The following is a 21,324-nucleotide window of genomic DNA, read 5'->3' as shown; positions in this document are numbered from 1 at the left end:
GGGGATGATGTCCTAATCATGACGCAGCAGCTGGGATGACCAGCACACCATGGGATGTGGCTGGGCGGTTGTGGGATGCCTGTCCCTTGGGCTCAGGCTGTTGAGCGGGGCCTTTGGTGGCTGTCGGAGGCCCATGTGTGATTCCCCTGGTGGAAGGGCCACATTCATGCAGGCAGGCTTGAGGAAATGGGACAGGAGTAGACTGCAGGTGCTCAGGCATTTCCCAGCCTCGACGGTGCGGCATTGCTGGCTTCCCTGTGGTTATCAAGCAGCTCCCCTCTCAGCTAAGACGTACGCCTTGCTTTAAGCTATCTATCATATTTCCAGAGTCCTAACCACAGTTTTCATTTTTGTGTTTTTTCTAATTTTGCTGCCTGAAGGGATGTTATAAAAATGAAAAATGACAATTTATGATCTATACCCAGAATGACCTTTAGCATTCCATTGCCTTGTTGTTTTTTTGTTTTTTTGTTTTCTTGTTTTGTTTTGTTTTATCTTTTGCCTAAAAAAAGGAGCACAGAGATATTATCAAGATCGGAGATAATACACATGAAGTCCAACATAAGAGTGGCACAAAACAATTTATGGCTCATAACTAATACCTATTGAGTGTTTACTATGTGCAAAGCACTCTGTTGAATAATTTGCACTGAGTAAGCATTTTCCTTGTAATTAATGGCATGTGTTATCATGATTCTTATTTTACAGAAGGAAATATAGAGATTCAGAGGAAAAACATGGCCTCCTTCATAGCCAAGGTTAAATAGTGTTACTTTTCACTCAAAGATCACCTGACTTCTGAGCCTTCAATTGCTATCCACTCTTTCTGGACTTCTTCGTAAAATTTATGTGTTTTGTCTGAAAGACAGAGTTACAAAGAAAGACAGAACCGGAGCTGGAGATAGAGGTCTTCTGTCCATCGGCTCACCCCACAAATGGTTGCAATTGCTGCAGCTGGGCCAGACAGAAGCCAAGAGCCCAGAGTCTCTTCCATCAGGACACATTTAAATAGCAGAATGATGGACTTATGACTATTGCTATGGGGCTACATTATTGTTATAAAATAGGGGGAAAAGTGCAGGGAGGAGAGTAGAGGAGGGTGGAAGGGAGAATCCCTGAGTTTATGGACTGTAGCATCAAAAATAAAGTCTACATTAAGAAAAAACTAAAAAGAAATATAAGAACCAGGGCATGATCCTGTGTGAAGCTGGTTCCCATATGAGATGCCAGCACTGCAGGCAGTGCCTTTAACCGCTGTGCTGCAGTGCTGGCAACACCTTGTCGACCTCAGTCAGCCACACTGCCTCTATTTCAAGCCACTGCAATCCAGTAGCTGGTGAGCAGATAGGTAGAGAAACTTAGGGTTATTCCCAAGGCAAGTGTGACTTCCAGGAAATCCTGTGTTATTTTGTAATACAAGAAAGTAAATGAAATGCTGGAAAATGGTGGCTTGAAAGCTGCAAGTTTTTTATTCGGTTGTGAAACTGTTATATTTTTAAATTTCAAACCTAGAAACTGAAAGTTTAAAAAAGGAAAATTGTACCTGCTCACAGATGCATAAAGGATCAGCATGAAGAAATGACAAGAGATATTCAAGGTTGTGGCGGTCACGATCAGCCTCTGTGTTTGACTGTTGGCAAACACCGATGGAACTAAAAGTGAGATACCTTTCATTAAAGGAAAAAAGTGATCAGGAATTGTAAAAGTGTCACAGACTTGCAGCTTCTGAAGTGTTCTTAAATGTTTGAAGTCATTTACAAATTAGAGCTAAAAGGCCTGAAATTTGACTTCACCCTCTCAGTATTTTTGCTGAGTCCGAGTGAGGACTAAGTGATGAGTTAGAATTTTGCAGGAAACATTTGGTGACAGTCGAGAAACATAAAGCATATTTAATTAAATGAAGTAATCCCCAGTTAGATGAAATGACATCATTTCAGCTCTGTTTTAATGATTCTAGCTGTCATTCAAGAAGGAGGGCAGGAAGCTGATGAATTACTTAGAACTCTGCTAATGGGGCTCTTACAGCAAAGCACTAATAGGATTTTCTTGCCAGAGAAATGCCATATTTCATTAAAAATGAGCTGAAACACTCATAATAATTAATAACGTAAGAATAATGTGTCAAAAAAAGTGCAGAGAAAACCTCAAAAACATAAATTGGAAGTTTTGTAAAGTGTGAAAAAATTCTAGAATATTTTAAAGTTTAGTTATTTAATCCACACGTAAGTAAATTTCTGCACAACAACATGTGTAAGAACCAGAGCTTTACTCCAACTGCTGTAAGCAGGAGGGTAGCAGGAGGAACTGAGGTCTTGCGAGCACTACCCAGCTGCCTGGCCTGGCCTGCAGCAGCCCTGCTCTGTGGCTGTGACACCTCCTGTTAATGCTAATCAAATAACTCCCCAGTCCTCTAGCACCCAACCATCCCATACTGGGCACCAAAGCTGCCACCCACACTCTGTTTGAAGTGCTTCTGCTACCGCCATGGAGCGGACAACTTCAAGTGGAGATGTTTCAGCTTAGAACCAGCACCGGCCAGAAATACCCCACCTGACTACACGCTATGTCTTCACAATGATATTACAATAAAATTCAACGTAATAAATTTATCAGGGTCAGAATTCTTACTCTTACCATACACCTGATCCAAAAGAGAGCACGGCAATGAAAGGTACTCAGCCTCACCCCCAAACTTCATCCCCTTTGAGTATTCAGTTAAGCCCAATCCGAGACCTTATCCCAAGGGAGAACATACGAGAGTGTGGCCCTGGACTGAGGAGCAAGTTCTGCAAACTCAGGGGAGAGTTATGATCAACCAAGTTCAGGGCCGAGATCTTTGTACATTTTCTTAGACTAGGCATTGTTGTATTTGAAAATTAATATACATCATAGTAAATGCACCCATAGAATTTTTCTTTAGGATTTTATTCTTTTAAAAGATTTATTTTTATTAGAAAGTCAGATGTACAGAGAGAAGGAGAAACAGAGGAGGTTCTTCCATGCACTGTCTCACTCCGGGTCTCCAGTGCAGGTGCATTGGGTACATTGGGCCATCTTGTACTGCTTTCCCAGGCCACAAGCAGGGAGCTGGTAGGAAGTGGAGGAGCCAGGACACACTCAGTGTCCATAAGGAATGTTAGTGCATGCAAGGCAAGGACTCTAGGCACTAGGCTATCACACTGGGCCCTAGGGTTGTTTTAGATTTCAGAAAATTATTTTTCTATTTGAGAATTTAAAATGGCTGAAGTATTACTTTATTCGTTTAACAGGCAGAGACAGAGCAAGTAAGAGTGCAGTCTCTCACCCACTGATTCATTCCTGCCAACGGGCAGGGCCAGGTTGGGTCAAGGTCCTGGCACACAGACAACCAGGACCCAGTTACTTAAGCCCGGTGTGTGTTAGCAGGAAAGTGGAACCAGCGGAGGAGTGGAACGTGGACGCCAAGCGCTGCCACATGGGAATCAACAAAGCAACATCTCAGTTCTGAGTCTGAACACCACACCATCCCGAGCTTTTGTTCAGCACTTTTTATGCACTCCAGGAAAATCTTGAGATTTGAAGAAATCTCAGACTACTTGTCTTCATTTGTAATGCAACGTTGACAAATACCACAATTCTCTAATCAAGCTGGTACAATCTGAAGTTTGGTAGAAACTTAGTGTTCATGCTGTGGCTGTACCCAATATTGACTTCTCATTTTGGAAATGATAACATGTTCTCCAGGTCTTAAATGCTTAAATACTTTATGTGTTGTATTTATTTCTAGTTCGTAAATTTTTCAAAGTTCTTGAGGTTCTAAATGATGGCAAAAAAAAAAGTCTTTCATCATCTTAAGCACTTGCTGGCTTACTTACAAAAGGTATTCTGGCTGAGTATTTTCAGCTAGGAAGCTATCAGAACTGTTTGTCCAAGCAAGAACACTGGAAGCTGCTGGGTCTTCCTCAATCCATTCCTTCCTTGCTGTACTTCATTTAAAAGGAATTGAGGAGAGTGGGCCTGCTTGAGTCTGCTTGAGAGCCGTGGGAATGGAACCCTGGCCAACATCGGATATCACCATCTTTGTCACCTAGTCATCATGTTGAGTGGACAGCATGTTTTGGTGTCAGTTCCTATTTTTCAGTTGACAAGCAATGCTCATCCATTTCTGAAGTCTTCATCAGACATTTGGATATATTTTTCTGTCTTGTTCCTGCTGTGCTGGCGTGTTTGTGTGTGGACTCCTTATTTATACACATTGAGAATTTTCAAGTATCTATTGGAAATAGCTTCTTCCAGGCTTGGGTTGCTTTTTCGTTCATTTTTTGCTGCATTTTGATGCATAAAAGCGTATCAAAAGGTTTCTTCTGAGGTCAATCCTTTGCTGCAGACTGCAGATTTTGCCCAGTTCAGGTTCATACTGCGAATCCCTAAGCACTCACGAGCAGTATTTGGCGATGGACCTTTAGAGATGAATAGAGTTAAGAGAGGTCAGAAACAGACCTTGGCCTACTGGAGCTGCCATCCATACAAGAACAGACGCTGAAGACATGGTCTCTTCTCTTTCTCTGCCCTGAAGAACTGCCATATGTAGGGCAAGGGAGAATCTATTCCAGGCCTTATCATGGTAATGGCCTGTTCTCAGATCTACACAACTGTGATAAAGTGTAAATAACTTTATGCATCACATTTATAAGGCAACCTGAGCACACTAATGCATGCTTCACTTATTCTGTTTAGGAATTTTCACTGATTTTGACATTAGAAACGCAGCCTTCTATGATTTTTGCTATTGATCAAGCTTCAAAATGCACATACTAGCTGTGTGTTTTTGGTGTTTTCTTTTTCCAGCATGAGCAAAAGAGTTTATTTAACTGAAACATCTTGTTGAAGAACTAGTAAGAAAGGTTTGAAAGAACTGGTTGAAGGTTGAAGGACTAGATACAAAAGGTTTGAAAACGAAAATTTCTAGAGCAGACACACGCACGGGCAACCAAGGGTGCTCAAACAAACTTGTTAAACTGGTGCCAAACGGGTCAACAGCCAGGCATTAATAGTCAGAGTCCTGCATCACACACATAACTGATTTTTTGTTTTACAATTCATGCAATTAAAACAAACCAACAAATAAACCAAAAACCCAGTTCAATAACAGGTAGAGGCCACTTGGACGAGTGTCCCATGCTAGAATGGTGCGCTCTCTTCAGTTTCCAGCCCAACATGGTTCATTGTTTTGTCTGCCATGTGATAGAAAGATTCCAAGGTCTTAGTAAATCCTCAAATGGAGCTAGTGGTAAAAGCATCGTGTCTGATACATCATTCTAAGGGTAAGCTGTGGCTCTCAGTCTTGCAAGTTAAATGACATGAAGTTCTGAAATCAAATTCTAGTTCTGCCTCAAAGATGTAGAAAATGAAATATTCTTACAGGTTGGGAGGTGATTTTCCTTCAGGTAAGAAACATTCTCCAATGCAGATAGGATGTAAATAAAATACATTTGGAGGCATGCTTAGATTGAAAAGAAGCTGTAGATGGCCGAGCCCAGAGCTTGTCACTGAGCTCTAGTACAAAAAGATGTCATGAGGACAAACAGTTTAATGTTAGCTAAATAGGATAATTAAAAAAAGATTTATTCATTTTAATTGGAAAGGTAGGCCAACAAAGAAAAACAGAGACAGAGCAAGATCTTCCATATGCTAGCTCATTCCAAGTAGCTACAATGGCTGGAGCTGAGCTGAGCTGAAGCCAGGAGCCACGTGCCCCCTCTAGGTCTCCCGCATGAGTGTAGGGTCCCAACACCTGGGGCCATCCTGTGCTGCTTTCCCAGATTACAAGCAGGGAGATGGATGGGAGTGGAGCAGCCAGAACACAAACTGGTATCCACGTGGGATCCTGGTACATGCAAGGCAAGTATTCAGCCACTGAGCCATTGTGCCTGGCCTAACAGAATTGTTTTTAAACCCCATTTGTAACATCCCCACTCCAACAACAGAGGAGAGAAAATTTTCCTTTTTTGTTATCAAGTGCTATGGCATTAATATCGACACTGGAAAACATGAAACAGTGTATAACTGGGACTTTACTATGTTATTCAGCAGTCATGTGTAGATGGACATATATTCATAAGTATTTTAGATTCCTTACAAAACAAGTGAATATAAAAATCACTTCGCTTTTTTTTCTTACAGAAAGTATATGTATCCAAGATCATGCACGAGGACACGCCAAAGAATTTGTAGAGAAATGGAAATAAAAGCTGTGTATTTTCTTGCAAAACTTTGTGAAATGAGGTGTAGTTTTCCCACAAGACACATTTCCTATGAACTTTTCAAAGTCCCTCCTGCGCACAAAGATTCCAAAACCGGTTTGCACTACAATGAACACCTTGGAATTCCATATCTCCAGGTGCAGCCTCCAGCACCTCCTGTGCACCTGCCCTGGAGGCAGGCATGTGACGTAAGTGCATTCACATTGTCACACATGCTTCATGAGCTTGTGTTTTGGCTGGTCTGCACTCTGCTTTCTCTCTGCTGTCAAGCTATAATTCCAACACATGTTAGAGACCGGACCATGTCAACACCGATAAACAAACAGCCTCACAAGAAGAAACACTGTGTAGGTTGCAGTTTGGGAGTTGTAGCTACCTTCATTCTTGCAGTAATTGCAGGAGCCAGGAGACTCAGCCTCAGGACCAACACTCCCTCTGCTTTGTGGTGGCCAAACAGAGGAGGCTGGAAACCTTGCAGGGAACTCAGCAGCAGGCTGACCTTCCTTGTCAGGACTTGGCTCAGGTTTCCATCAGGAACCGTGACCATCTGCATCCCAGCCAACAGGGCTGCCTCCACAACACTGGAGTGTCTTCAAAGAAATGGGTGATGACAGGGGCTAGATCATTGCTCTTCTGCCTCTGCGCCATCTCCCAGGACAATGCGGGGGATTGGTTTGTCAAGTCCTGGCATAAGGGCGCTCCTGGCATCAGCTGCTTCAGCCACCTCTGGCTGTTTTGCACCCACTGCTCTGTGGACGGGGGACAGTGCAGCTCTGAGGCCTTTTTACCTCCTCACTAGCGACTTTGCCTGCCAACTGTACTGCTTAGATCAACCACGTCTTTCTTCAGATACCACTGAAACTAGCTTTTCTGTAAGCACGTGGAGGTCACCCAAGTCCAAGCCAAGGTAGGTGGCAGACCTCCATGAGGGCACCGAGCTCCCATCACAGTTCCCAGGTTGGTGGTTTGTTTAAAACTCGTTTTTAGTAAGCAGGGAATTTGCTCTCTTTGTCAGGTTTATTGAGTTAGTTTTATCAAGTGGCTTTCCCGTACATACTGACACTATCATTTGATCTTTCTTCTTTAGCCTGTTGATGTGAAGAACTACTTGAAGTGATTACCCAATCTTGAGCCATGAATTCACTTTGGCTGTAGCACATACGTATTTACACTTGTGAGAAATTTCATGCTTTGCGTTTCTGTTAATGAGGCATTTTCATTTCTAGTTAGCCATTTCTGGTTTTGGTGTTGAACTTATTTTAACCTCCTTGAGTAAGTTTGAATGCATGGACTTCACTTTTATCTTACAAATGAATTGTAGAGAATTGTCATAATTTCTTCTCGGAATGCTTTGAAGAATGATTCCAAAGAGAATGCATCAGGACCTTATAATTTCTGTTCTGCAAGGTCTTGAACTATAGATTCAATTTTGTGAATTAATATGGGTCTATTCACATAGTTCATTTCTTCTGTGAACTTGGCCAGATATTGTCCTTCAAAGAATTGGTCCATTTCATCCAGGGTGTCAAGAAATGGCCTCCCTCCCTCCCTTCCTCCATGTCTCCTTTCTTTCTTTCTTCCTTCCTTCCTTTCTTTCTTTCTTTCTTTCTTTCTTTCTTTCTTTCTTTCTTTCTTTCTTTCTTCCTCCCTCCCTTCCTTCCTTCCTTCTTTCTTCCTTCCTTCCTTCCCTCCCTCCTTCCTTCCTTCCTTCCTTCCTTCCTTTCTAAATATATATATATTTATATTCCTAAATATATATATTTATATATTTCTAAATATATATATATATATATATATATTTTCTTGGAAAGGCAGATTTACAAAGAGAAGGAGAGGCAGAGAAAGATCATCTGAACGGTTCACTCTCCAAATGGCTATAACTGCCGGAGCTGAGACATACTGCTCCCAGGAGCCAGGGGATTCTTCTGGGTTTCCCACATGGTTGCAAGATCTCACACTTTGGGCAATCCTGCACTGCTTTCCCAGGCCACAAACAGGGAACTGGATGAGAAATGGAGCAACTAGGACATGAGCGTGCACCTACATGGAGCTTCCATGGTGAATATCAGCCAGTTGAACCGATGTGCCAGCCTTGGCTATACAGATTTTCACAACCCTCTAGAGATCGCTCTTCATTTTGAAGGATAAACATGGTACATGCATACGTTTTAGATGGGAAGTTTTATGTTTAAATCTCAATGTTTACTTTCTTTTTGCTTGGCTGGAGACCAAAGAGAAATCTGATGTGAGATTTTTATCTAACCGTCTCCATGCACGTTAGTTTGTTCCTCCAGTTTCTCTAATATTTGAATATTTCCTGTATTTGTTTCTTTTTGCAGTTTAAATCTAGGTATGGATTTATTTAAAATCGACTCTACTTGATTATCTCTGAGGGTTCCTTGCAGGGATGTTTGCCGTCTGTCTCTACTTTGGAGAACTTTAATTATTAGTTTCAGTTTTCTGCTGTGTTCCTCTTCTCCCTGTGTTATGCACATTTTAGCAGGGACTGCCTCTTTCGAGTTTGTCTCAGTATTTGTGAATACTCTATTTTGCTATTCAAGTTCCTCTGTATTTGCATTTCAGTTTTGGAAACTTCTAGTAACTTCTGTCTTTGCACTTGAATGAATCTTTACTTGTTCGAATCCAATCTAAAACTGAGCTTATGAAGAGTACGACTTATTCCTATTCTAGAACTTTGTATTTCTAACTGTAAGGAGTAGAACCATTGGCTCTGAAGATCCCCACCATTTTGGACTGCACTATTTTAAATATCTGCTTTCCCTAGTTCTTGGTTTTCTTAAACTCGCGTGTCCTTCAGGGTCACAGCCATGTGCAGCCCTCTGCTGCTACCATGGCAAGAGACCCTCCTCCCCCGCCACCCTCCCTCTCTCCTTTTCTGCTCCCATGCCATGGCCCCCTACCCTGCTGGAGTAAAGGTTTCCCGGCTTATCGCAGCAAACTCATTCCTGAAAGAGCTTAGCTACAGGAAAAGACTATCTCCTTTGGATTCTTTCTTACAGCTTCTTACTGCTTTCATTTTCATCTGTTGTTGTAGTTACATGCTTTTCCCATTAGATATTTTTGATATTAATCATTGTGGTTTGAAATTTCTGATGAGGTAACGATGCTTCATATATACTCAAAGCATATTTATGAATTTTTGTCTTAAGGCATTCTTGATGACTGGATTAAGGAACATGCTGTAAACCACTGTTTCCCCAGAGATTTTGTATTCCTCTGGATGTGCGTTGAGATTGTGTTTGCTGTGTCTGCACCACAGGACAAGTCTCCTCTGTTCTGACTTTCATCGTTCTGGGACAGTATCCCATGCCAGTTGCGATGGTGATGGGTTAGTGGACAGAGAGCCCTGTGAAGCATCGGGCTCTGGGCTTCAGCCTTTATGGAGGAACGCATACTGGATGTTAACCCCCTCAAAGTCACGCATGTCATCTGAAAACCTTTCATAAGTCCTCACTCTTCTTGAATGTACATGATTTCAAAAATGACTCATGATCCTTGCATTATATTTCCCTTGTTTCCCCCAGAGCTCTATACATAATAACATGATATAACTATTTTTTAAAGTGCTAATTATTTCCGAAGTCTTGACTAAATGTACTTTGGCATAGACTACATTAACATACACACACATACCACTTAAAATATGTTGTAAGCATCTTCCTCATGGATAGTGTAAAGATGGAAGAATTTAGGAGGACAGATTAGGAAAAGAGAAATCACTACAGAGGAACCATGAAGTGTTTCCTAGGACAGGCTGGGAGGTGATGGAAGGATGTCTGTATTGTCAGTACTGCCAGGTACTCAATGTGGCCATCATTCCTGCTGGCATCACATCCCAGCTGGGCCCCCGGAATCTTATTGTCATTCAATGAGATGTCATCCCAAAACAAGGACATGTCATCAGCTATCTCCACTGCCCTCTGGCTGTCTCCACTGCCCATTGAATTTGTCTGACCTAATTTATTCACCTGTTCAGGCAGAACAATGACAGCAAAGTGCAATGCTGTTGGTGACTCCTATAATGTCAGGTCCTCTTAAGAAGAGGGAGATTATGATTTAGGGCCAAGTGAGATAAAGGGTATTTATAAAAATGCTTCATTTGTTTTCTTCCTCAAATGTTATTTTCAAAGAAAGTAGTTCAAACACTCTTCAAAAGGCACCAGGATGTAGAAGAAAATCAGTATTGAAGAGCATTGCCGCAGCCTTCATCTTGTGTTACTCAGTCCTGAACTCTTGTTCTGTAACATTGTGTAGCACTGTGCTGCATTCGGTGACATTGTGTCACTCAGTTCCCTACTCCAGCTGTTGACACATCAATCACAGAATTCTTCACTGCACAGTTTATTTATTTTAAAGATTTATTTTTATTTTTTTTTTTTATTGGAAAGGCAGATATACAGAGAGGAGAGACAGAGAGGAAGATCTTCCGTCCGATGATTTACTCCCCAAGTGAGCGCAACGGCCGATGATGCTATGCCAATCCGAAGCCAGGAGCCTCTTCCGGGTCTCCCACGCAGGTGCAGGGTCCCAAAGCTTTGGGCTGTCCTTGACTGCTTTCCCGGGCCACAGGCAGGGAGCTGGAAGGGATGCGGGGCTGCCGGGATTAGAACTGGCGCCCATATGGGATCCTGGGCGTGGAAGGCGAGGACCTTAACCACTTGCGCCACCGCGCCAGGTACTACCCAGATGCAGCTAATAAGAGCAAAATCAAAACCTAGTGGCTATGTTATTAGCCATTAATCTGCAATGGCTAAGCACTCAAACTGAATGTCAAATATATACATTGAATTAACTCTTAGTATTGAATTACATCTTTATTTTCAATCTTGTACTTACATTTATTTTTGTGAATTTATATTTTTAACTTACACTTTGTGTTATCCTGAGAAATTACTAGAGTCATTTAAAAAAATACTATAATTTTACAGAGATCTGCCTACCTTGAGTTCTAACAAAGAATAATACTTTTAATTAAAATATATCTACTGTTCAAGGTCAAAATGCTTAAATTTGATTTAAATGCTTCAAAATCTATTGAAAGTGTTGCATAATTTTGTAAATATAGAATTTGTTAAAATTTTCAAACGAATAGAAGTTTTTAAAGTTATGTTTAAGAAGTGTAACACAGATGTAACTTTCATGTGGTGCTAGAAACATTGGGGGTACATGCATAAAAACCCAAATGTGAAGTGATGGAAATAAGAAATGAGATTAAAAAAGAAACAGAATCAGGATTTTTGCCTTTTAAATATGTATTTACTTGATCGGGAGAACTAAGAGAGAGGAATTTGTTGTTCTAGCTCATTGCTCCACATAGGCACAACAGTCCTGGCTGGTCAGGATGGAGCCAGGTGCTGAGTATGCCATGCTGCTCTGCTACATGAGACAGGAAGCTGGACTCAAGGTGGAGGAGGCAGGACTCCATCCTAAGCTGTGATGAAGGATGCCGCTGTCAAAGTCGACAGCTAGCCTGCTGCCCCAACACCACTGGCCCTGAAACAGAAGCAGATACAGCTGCAAAGTGCTCAGCAGTATTTCAGCATAAAAATCAAATACATGGCGATAGAATTGTAGTGCTCTTTGGGTGTTGTGGGCATTATAGTTGGCACGATTAGACAAGTTAGCACTCTTTTTTTAAATCTTTTGATTTGTATGAAATTGTTATCTGAAATAATGAAAGGAATAGCATGTGCATCAGAATATAAACCCATCACAGGACAGGTAAATGCAAGCTGACTTCTTGACTAACTTTAACAATTGTTCCATTTGACCTTTGAAAATGTCGTAGTAGTTTTGCATCTAGTTAGGAAACCGGCAAGTGTTAGATTTAGCAGTTACACTTTACCCATTGTTGTAAGCCTTGAAAGTTGCAGGAAGACATCTAGCCTGAAACAAAATGCACAGGACTCAAAACATTCTGTTACAAGACCTGCTAGTCACATTGTAGATGGCACAAGATTTAAACTAGTTTCATGTGTAATAACCCAGCAGCTCATAGTATCCCAACAAGATTTTACAGAACTTTATACACTTCCAAGCAGAGGCATGCAATCTACTAATTTATAGGCTAACAAGCCAGGCACTGGCAATTGAAGAACACAGAATCTTAAGTAAATGAGCTGAGAAATCCCAAATAACTTGGCAAATGAGGAGACATGAAGTCTGCCTTAGGGCAGTGAGGGTATCCTACCTCAGTGAACTCTACTAAAGCTGAAGAGGGAGATGGCAAACATGCCCTGTCGGGAGCTGGTCAGTGATACAGGCTGAGCAGTTACAGACTAACTAACATTTCCCTTAGAAAAGCTTCTTTTCTGAGCTTCTAGATTTCTCTCTGTCACCTGAGCTAACTTGGTGCTCCTGAGAGTCCCTGATGGCCACTGTGAGAGAGGGAAGAAGCCCGAGCTAGCTAGGACAGAGAAGGCAGTGTCCAGATGGAAGCTTACAGTTTTCCCTTCCACTGTGAGCACTATTTAAAGGGAATTTAGAAAGTTTACACTGAAAGCTACAAAGAGACTAGATGGACTATAATTCCAGGTAGGAAAAATGTCCTTTAGTAGATCGAAATCATGGGAAGATTACTTTCTGAAAAATGATTTTAAAAACAGCATTTTGAAGGCCAACAGAACTGACATAATAAATAAAGTCAGAGACACTTCAAAGGCTTGATTGTGGATATGGAGTCAGGGACCAGAAAGACAGGCCAAACACCTGAAAGACCACATGCCCGGAAAAGGAGACTTCAGGGACAGACCCTGGTGTCAAGGTGCAGCAGGCCCTGACCGTGTTGGCACAGCCTCATGGAACGCTCCACGACCACCCCATTGCTCATCTACAAAATCACCCAACAGCTTCATTAACTGGTGAGCAGTAGAAGAAAATGGGATACAGTCGGGAAATGGGAGCATGTTTTATGAAAAAGCAAGTTAACACTACTTCACACTGTAACATCCACAAGCATTTAAATGCTATGCTAAATAAAACAAATGATCTGAGAAGTCATGTAGTGTATGTGCTGTTGGCATAAAACATCCAGAACTGTCAACTATATAGATAGTGAAAGTTAATGTTCCTTTAGTTGAGGGGATAAGAGGGCAGAGATGGTTAGAGCCAAAGTTTACTAGCTTTCTTCCTGAAGTGATGAAAATATTCTGAATGCATTGTGCTGCTGGTTACACAACAATGCCAATATACTAAAAATCCATGACTGTGCGCTTTAAGGGCATGTGTGACTGCCATGAGAATTGTATTTCAATAATCTGCCAGCGATTTTAAAGCAAAAATTAAGCCAAAGAGAAGACTAAGTTAGAAAATATATAAGAAATGCAAAGAGATAAGAAAGCACAATATTCAGTCGGGTAATATTCAGTTGAGTAAGGCCACTCCACAGTTGAGTTAGACGTTAGAGGCAGCGATGGGTCAAAGAGGATTCCGTCAGAGATGGGGATCTATGAAGAGGTCAGTCGAACTGTGAGTCAGGGGGCTGTTGATGGGGGTTGCAGCGTCCCAGACTCATTCCAAATACTGTTAGTAAACTGAAAGGCACCAATTATGGCTCCATGAAACAACAGCAGCATAATGAACGGGCAAACATATAATAAATTCATAGATGTATAGCTAACCGTGAAAACTAGAATGCAAGGGAATAACTGACTATTTAATGGCCATAAATGTTCATGAATAACTATAAATGTGCTTAAATTTTCAGATAAAATATAGGCAAGGTAACGGCAGAGGAAACATTCAGGAACGTTAAGGTGACAGAACAGCAGAGATGCAGTGACTGAAGAAGGGAACGTGGAACGTTTACACAGAAGCAGTGACTAGTTTCTGTTGTGCTCCATGACGGATGCAGCAGGGAAATGTGTGAAACTGAACAACGGTTGGGGTTTTCCTTAAGTATAAACCTTTGCAGATCCCTGTCAGGCAGGGGTGATACTGTGATCACGAAGGTAGCTTCTCCAGGGCGAGGTTGGTCACTCGCAATGTGGAGGTACTGACCCCTGCGACTTCCCCAAATGTGGGAACCTCGGCTGCGTGATTTGTGGAGGTAGGGAAGGTCTTCTCACTCGCCCCTGGCCAACAACAACAACAACAACAATAATAATAATATAGAACTATTCCATTAAAAGAGTTACTGTTGCAAAGGTAAGCTTGTCTTCAAAATGTACTATAGTTCCAAACAAACACTAAAAATAATCCCAGAATTTTGTCTTCGGGTGCATGTGGACTCTGAGCAGCAGATGGGAGCAGTTTTTGGTGGAAATGCAGAGGTCCAGGGTATTAATAAAGCTAGAATCGTATGCTTGGAGAGAGCGAGTCTTACCTGGCTCCATCATGGCACGGTTCACAGGTGTGCGGAAAGGCAGATAACACAGGGTTATGGAAGTCTTATGAAGTCATGATTTTCCATGGTCACATGATGTGCAGCAAGTCTGAAAAGCCAGCCTTCTCAGGAGAGAGGTGAGAAGGCCCATTCACTTCAGGAGATACACACAGTGACCACACACACGAAAACGCACTTTAGTATAGACTGGGAAAATGCACTTTGAAATTATAATAGGATGCCCCTACACATCTCTCCGAGCATGTAAAATAAGTACAGCCAGGAACGTTTGGCTGCATCAATTCACATGGACGCAACTTGCCTTGATCAATAATCCCACACCTTGATATTTACTCAATGAAAACATTTTCCCACAGAGGATATTACCGTGACTGTGGGAAAGGTCTGTCAAGTTAGAACAAAGAAATGCTTCTGGCTCACTGGAACAAATGGAATGCCACGGAGGCGATGAAAGCGAGTTAACTCCATTGAGCAGCGTGCTAGCTGTTCACAAACGTAATTGTGAGTGAAGGTTGTCTGGCAGAAACGAGCACGTCAAGCATGATTTCACGTACACAAAGCTCAGAAAAACGGAAAACTGAGAGTCAGTGGCAGAAAACATTTTTTTTTTTTAATACCCGGAAGACTGATGGTGGGCCAGTACCTGGAGGAACACGTGTGGGGTTCCTGGTTCTCTCGATAAGCAGTGTAGGTTCAACAAGTATTCCTCAGGTGCTGTTCTGCTTGCCATCGGTGCATTTAGCATGCTTCAGATTCACTCAGATGTGCATGCCCTTGTATCGTGGTCTCTCGCGATACGTGTTCCTTGTCCACATTTCTGTCTGGGCAGACTTCTGACAAGTGTGGCCAATGCACTGAGTTTCTACTCACACATTATAGTTTTGCACATTCAGTAAAGAATGTCACCCAGGAACACACAGCTCTGGAAGACAGCTACCTGCCTTGTGGCACCCATCACTCAGGATGCAGCCCTTCCCAACCAGCCTGCCTCCTTGTCTATTTGCTGGCACTGGTGATGCAACATGCTAACTTCTGTTTCACTCATCTGAATTTCTCATTTTCATTCTTCTTTGTCTCAAGTATTCTGAAGAATGTCTGGTAAATTTTGGAGTGAAAGATATGCACATTCTGTGTTCATTGTGAAATTGATTTTATCATATTCATTTAAATTTGTCTCTTTTGTCATTTAGCGATGCAGCTTGATTACATGTATTTACCAGTTACTAGATTGAACAAGGCTCTAGCCACAATGCTCAATTCAGATATGAATTTTCCCACTTTAGCTACAATTTCCAAATGCAGAAATATTTCCTACGCAAATAATGACAGTTTTGTTTTCTTGTCCTTATTTTATTTTCAATAGTATCTTTTCCTTTTATATTGGAGTTCTTTTTTTTTCTAATTTCAGGGAAATTTAAGTTTCAGATTCAGACTGTATAAATGCTGTTCTACATCAATTAGGTTTTCTTTCTCCATTTCAACAGAAATGGCATTTCTAGGTTCATAGTAAGTTTTGAGATTTGAAAGATCCATCTCCTTTCAAAGTCTGCAAACTGCAGCTTCACTTGTCTGATTCTTTGAACAGGTGAGAAACCCTGCAGTACCTTTCATTAACGTCTTAGCAAGTTTCGTCTCTGCTGTGTTAACCTCTAACGCTTGATCATTTCAGAACTTGACCACGTGCACGAGCCTTGGAAAAGGGACTCGTGTCTGAGGGAGGGTGTGAAGTGCTTAACTCAGGGAGACCTATAACGGGAAGTGGCAAGAAGGCGCTGAGCAAGCAGCCAAGGATTCCCAAATATTCCCAGGATCCTCTGCACCCCTTCTGGAGCACGGCATTCTCAGGAATGGGAAGCTGGCAGTTGCTCCTGGGAGTCTAGCGTTGGGATGGCAGACAAGGTGAAGTACAAGGGAAGTTTTGCAAAGAGGAGAAGGTTTGGAACTCATACTCCTTAAAAGTAAGAAATTACGTTCAGAGCTCTGGGGAATTGCAAATTAAGTTATCCAAGATACTTCACCCATTTCATGCATCCCCTGCCTCTGTCCCACTCACCTTTTGGAGTTAATGCAAACTCTTAAGAAATAATTGTTGAAATGCATCTACAAGTTACAGAATATTATGAAATTAATAAATACGAAAGAAAAGCAGTGACCGGTGTGATGGAATTGCTTTGGAAGGCCTTAGGGGATGTGTTAACAGACTGTGAGGTCTAGCAGTTGGCTCTCAGGGCGTTGGGATTCTGGCTCAAAGCTCTGTTTGGAAGAGCATGCCCGACTTTAACCAGGAGCAGGTCACTGATGGGTTCTGTGGAACCCAAGGGGTTTCAGCCCTAAACACTAGATAAAATGTTAGGAGATTTCCTAATGTCTTTCTTTTCTTTCTAAAAAAATGTTTTACTTTTTAAATTTATGTAAAAGGAACCTGTTTTATGTATTTCATAGACCCAATTGTAAGTGAAAATGATAACGACACTTCTGCCCTTTTAAAACAGCAGAGCATCAGAAAAAATCTGCAGCTCTGAAGCCAAGAACCGGAGTTCAGATTCATTATTGCTAATATTGGTATTGTATGTGTCAGTAAATGTGGACTCTCAACCTGCTGTCCCTGAATGGGCTTTGCAGTCACTCATCATTCAGCCAGGCCCCTATGCCTTGTCATAAGGCCAGCTACGGATTTTAGAACTTAGCGAGGAATAGCTGCTGTCACGTGCTGCCCTCACACCTTGACTGGTGTCTGTGAGGATCAGTTCCTGGGACATTAACCTCGCTGGTCTCTGATGACTGTGCTTCTCTATGTGTGTTTGCTTGGCAATGTGTTAAGGTAACAGGCACAACTACACTGACTGTTGCACACCAGTGTGGCAAAGGAACTCCCCACCCAGAACTCCAAAGGTGTACACCCAACTGTGTACAGAGTGTGTGTTTGATTTCTTGTAGGCCTGAGCTGTAGTTGAAGCCATGAAAGGAGTCCTCAAGGTTTTTTTCTGAAATTTTCCAGTTATCTACCAGCTCTGAGGTCAGCAGGATTAGTGTTTTCAGCAGTGTGTAAGGTTGAGAAATGTTTGGATGACTAAAGCTCTGCTTTCTGAGTCTCGTAATGAATAAACCAGCATTTGGTCCCACTGAATGTGTTGATTAACTACAACCAGCGGTGACAAAGACAGATGCTTCGTTCAGAGTTAACACTGCCCCTGTATGTGCAGCAAGGAGGCCCTGGGTGTACGCATCCAGGATGGCAGATGGACAGGCCCTGTTGGGGGACGAAGTATGTGGTGGCCAAGGATCTACAGTTCCCATGTGTCTGTAAGTGAAAGAGCCATGTGAAATCCATGGAATGGTGCTGAGCCAGGTGCGACTGAGTGGCAGAAAGACATGCTGAGCACACAGTCCTGCAGTGAGGCCGAGCGTCCCATCAACTCCAGGCCCGATGTGTTTGTACTACAGGGGCCAGCAGAGAAGCCTCGCTCTGGGTTTGGGTACAGCACATTGTACATTCATTTAGAAAAGAGGGGATGGATGATCTGAGCGGACGCAGGAGCCTGCCAGATGCAGTCAGACCTTGACAGTCTGAGGCTTCTAGTCCAACGCAGAAAGCTTTCTTTCATTTGAACTTTTGGCAAAGATCCCATGAAGTTTATTTTATCCCCCATATCTCACAATAGGTCATTTTCACACAGTACACAGATTTAAAAAATATATTTCTAATCACCATCTTAGTGCAGCTGTAATTGTATTCCAACTTAAAAAAAATAAAAACTGAACTCTTTAATTCACATATATATTCAGATTAGAAAGATGCAGCTGGGCTTTCCAATTGGCCCCATGAATTTCCCCCTGTAATTTGGCAAAGCTAGAGCAAGCCACACTCCACCACTGGCCTCCCTCCTTGTTTCAGCACAATGGGAGCTTCACATTTCTTCCAAAAGGCTTATTCACAGCCCTGCAGCCCTTTATGGAAGCTTCCCACAGAAAGTCACACAGGACCACGCAGGCTCCCCGTTTGTCTGGGTTCCTGCCGAGAGGCAGCAATTTAATGAAAACAACGGAGCCAGACCACATCGTGAGTAAGATTTGAATGTATGAGCCCAGCATACTAAAATGTGAATGGCCTGGCTCACATCCACATTAATGAAATTGCAGTTTGTCTAATATTCAAAGTGCACTTAATTTTAAAACATTCTTCTTGCACACACCAACCAGATCATTCATTACATGTTATCTTTTTTAACCTATGGTCATTCATCACATTAAAACATGCTTCCAGTGTTCACACTAAAAATGAAAAGAATCCTTGCAGAGAGGTAGTGCAAGAGGGTGTTTCCGCTCTAAGAGACTTAAAATTATTCTGAGGGATGTGTTTGAAGGAGACTAGCAATGAGGCATGAAATATTTAACGTCCTGTGTTAGCTGTCCCAGCTTTTCCTTTTGGTAGCATCCAGTGGCAAACAACGTTGGCATAGACGGTCTACCCCTTTGGAGCCACCTGCTGTTCAAAGGTTTCCAATCTTCACTTCGTTAGCAGGTCTTTTCCACACTCACCGTCTCCCTCCTCCCTCCTTGCTTCTTTTACTTTGGGGACTTTCTAAGGTTTGGTGCAGAGAATTAGTAAGTGGAATAATTTATCTCCACTCTTTTCACAAAGTGTCAGTCGCAACTCAGGATGCCTTCAACCAGTACAATGTCCCTGACACTTTGAGGTTGTCACGGTTTTTAGTTGTTACAGATCCAGGAATCAGTTTAATCGCAGCTCACTCTTCCATTACATTTTGACTTCTTAACTTACAGATTTTGTATTTGAAGTCCTGACTAAAGAAAATCATAGTTAAGGATATTAAACTACTAATCAAAGTGTCCTGATGAGTAAAACACACAGCTGGTACAGCAATTTTGGACTACAGAGGAAGGAAATACCAGTATTCCTCTACAGAGAGGATGAAAGAAGTAAACAGGGAGTTCTAAAAATGATAGGAAAATCAATGATAAAGCTTTGTATTTTTTAAAGTAGGTTTGGATGCTCAGAGTCTTAGTAGAAAGACTATGGTAGAAAGATTGTCAGAGAGGAGAAGTGAAGCTTTCAACTGATCCAAAGGACACCAAGGAGCTGTCATTGTGGGTTAACAACTGAAGCCCCTACCTGCAGTGCAGGTATCTCATATGGTCACTGGTTTGAATCCTGCCTGCTCCACTCAATGTCCAACTCCTTGTTAGTGCACCTGGGAAAACAATAAAGGAAGGCCCAAGCACTTGGGAACCTACATTCACGTAGGAAAACTGACAAAACTCCTAGCTTGGGGGTCCTGGCTTCAGCCTGACACAGCCCTGGCTATTTGGAGAGCAAGCCAGCAGATAGAAGACTTTGATGGTATTATCAGAACAGATGTAGAAATGTTGTCTGATTTCTCATCAGTAAACCACTGTGCACATTGACACAATGGCTTGGTGTGTTTGTGTGTGCATGTACATGTGTGTGACACTAATCTGACTCACTAACAAGTAACTACTCTGGAAAAAATAGACTTATTTTATTTGTATTGGAAAGTTTGATTTACAGAGAGAAGGGGAGAGAGAGAGAGAGACTCTTGCATTCTCTGGTTCACTCCCCAGGTGGCCACAATGGCCGAAACGGAATTGATCCATAGCAGGGAGTTTCTTCTGGATCTCCCACATGGACGCTGAGTCCCAAAGCTTTCGGCCTCGTCTGCTGCTTTCCCAGGCCGCGAGCAAGGAGCTGGATGAGAACGGAGTATCTGGGACATGAACTGGCCCCCAAACAGGATCCTGGCACATGCAACGGAGACCTATCCCATCAGGCCAACTAAATCACTTCTAAAGTGTGCATTTATACTAACCATTGTACTTTCATTTTTTTGTGTATTTGTGTTTTGTGTATTTCTTGAAAATGTTCTCTTTTGACCATGATGTACTGAAAAGCTTGTGGGTAAAAATTTTTATGTTGTTTTCTATTATTAATTCCTAATTTGATTTCACTTTGTCCAGAAAACATGCTCTGTGTGACTTGGTTTCTTTTAAATGTGTTGAAGTTTATTTCCATCAACCATGAAATATTCAAGAGGAGCGATCAGGTCCTAGGTAAGAAACAAAATAAATATCAGAAATCAGAATCCACCTGATCTCCACTCCAACCATCAACAGTGACATTTAGTTACAAATCATTAAAAAGCTCTTTTATTGTACTTTACATACTGAAAATGTTAAAAAATAAACTGATTTAACTTCAGTTTTGAAAGTGCAAAATATGCTCTATTTGTGTATGAGTTTGATATAGTTTTGATAATAATGTAGAATTTGCACAGGTTTCTCTCAGAACTCTGTTTCAAAGAACTGTAATAGCTGCTTGAATTACTCCATTGTTGTGAGCAGACTGAACTGGTATACAATGGTAAAATGAATGTAGAATCAAGAGGTGTGAACCACATTGCTTACTATTACAACTTCTCAGAACCCTCAACGGGAAGCAATTAAGCAACACTTTTCTTCTTCCTTTGTGGTGTTAAGTGATAGGTTAAGACTTACTGCTAATTTGAAAGGATATTCTGTTATGTCTAGCCCAATGACACTAGCAATGGAATCCAAGGACGCTTCCCTTCTTGCACTAGTGAACCTAAGCTGGGAGAAAATCTGGGAGGACCAAGAGATGAATGCAACATCTTCTCTAGAAAAAAGAATTCCCTGAACTTCTACCCATGAGTGGTTGCT

The 21,324-nt window shown here is 41.8% G+C and overlaps 1 non-coding gene across 1 annotated transcript; it reads left to right on the top strand.

The window, feature by feature from the left end:
• The first annotated feature begins 14,175 nt into the window (after positions 1-14,175).
• LOC121146307 lies at positions 14,176-14,338 on the top strand. The gene has a single exon (XR_005882179.1). It is a non-coding gene; the product is annotated as a U1 spliceosomal RNA (small nuclear RNA).
• The last annotated feature ends 6,986 nt before the right edge of the window (positions 14,339-21,324 follow it).

Source organism: Ochotona curzoniae, unplaced genomic scaffold (assembly GCF_017591425.1).
Source record: "Ochotona curzoniae isolate NIBS_2020 unplaced genomic scaffold, NIBS_Ocur_1.0 scaffold_3890, whole genome shotgun sequence".
Classification (NCBI taxonomy): Eukaryota; Metazoa; Chordata; class Mammalia; order Lagomorpha; family Ochotonidae; genus Ochotona; species Ochotona curzoniae.
The sequence above is the reverse complement of the archived record's forward strand: the minus strand, read 5'-3'. Positions and strand labels throughout refer to the sequence as shown.